Genomic DNA, 1,208 nt, shown 5'->3' with positions numbered 1-1,208 from the left:
AGCTGCAAATCACATCAATGAGTTTCTCTAGAGAATCTTCTCTCTCTTATTCCAGCAGGCTGTAAGTGATGGGATAAGGACTCTAGCAACTATTTCTGGCCAGTTCTCCATCCTGAGAAGAGGGTCTTTGGAATATGGGATATGTAACTTGTTCTCAATTTTGGTTTTAGTCTTGGAGACATCAGAGGACACCTCAGCTGACACTGTGTCATGATACAAACTATTTGTGGCAATGAGGGTCTCATGGTTTCCTGAGAAAAAATAAAGAATGAGTGCATACATTTCTTTAGTGTTTGTTCCAGATTCTTTTATGGTTCTTTTTTCCAGATCATCTTTTTATTGAAATCTTTCATGATGCTTTTTGGCTCGCTGTGCATTTCCCAGTGCCATTGTTGATGTCATCTATGATGTCGTGAGAGTATGGGTTCTCCACATTGTAGCCCACAGTCTGGGCAGTCCCCAGGGTTTCTTTAATGATTCTAGAGAGTTCTCTGGCTAAAATCTGGTGCTGCATTTGTTGGGCAATGTTGACAATCTCATCAAAAGCAATATTTCCACTATGTTTAATGTTTTTTGCTTTTTCTCTCTCTTGGCGGCTCCTTGAGGGCTTTGACGACTAGGGCAGAAGCAGACGGCATCACCTCAGTCTGAGCCTGTCCATTCTGAATGGTCAACTTCACTGTAATCCTCAGACCCTTCTGGTCACCAGTGGCCTTGACAATGTCATCACCCTTCTTTTTTGGGAGACAGACCCAAGGTCAGGGTCTGGGCAGATGTGGTGCCGACTTCACCATTGGTGCACCTTAGGTACACAACTCTGATCCTGTTGGGGTCAAACTTGGGCAGCATAGTGGAGGCAGCTTGTGTCAGATGAACAGAAAGAAAGTTGCACCTTAGCCTCCTCCGAGCTGAAATCCGAAAGGTCTTCTGTGGTTCTTAAAAGTGAAGCAAACCAGTTTGAAAGCTCAGGTGTTTCTTCTCTTCTTATTCTAACATCTTACCTAATATTAACAAATTTAAAGCATTATGATTCAGGAAATAGGAATTAGATCAATTAAACCAGGGACGGAAACATTGAATAATATTTGAGTTCCGTTGAATTGAACCATCTTTTGGTTGAACCATCAGCATGAATCAGCTACATGGAACTGTCTATGGTTGCTCAGTTCTTGTCTATTTTTCACCCTGCTCCCCATGTGAGTAATGTA

General features: G+C 42.2%; 1 pseudogene; it reads right to left on the bottom strand.

Annotated features, from left to right (window-relative positions):
- Window positions 1-349: 349 nt before the first annotated feature.
- Window positions 350-912, bottom strand: LOC106028638 (large ribosomal subunit protein uL11-like; annotated as a pseudogene).
- Window positions 913-1,208: the final 296 nt, after the last annotated feature.

Source organism: Cavia porcellus, unplaced genomic scaffold (genome assembly GCF_034190915.1).
Source record: "Cavia porcellus strain 051 isolate PalLab524CR breed Dunkin Hartley unplaced genomic scaffold, mCavPor4.1 scaffold_26, whole genome shotgun sequence".
In the NCBI taxonomy this organism is placed as follows: Eukaryota; Metazoa; Chordata; class Mammalia; order Rodentia; family Caviidae; genus Cavia; species Cavia porcellus.
Note: the sequence above shows the minus strand (reverse complement) of the source record. Positions and strands in the feature narration are given on the sequence as shown.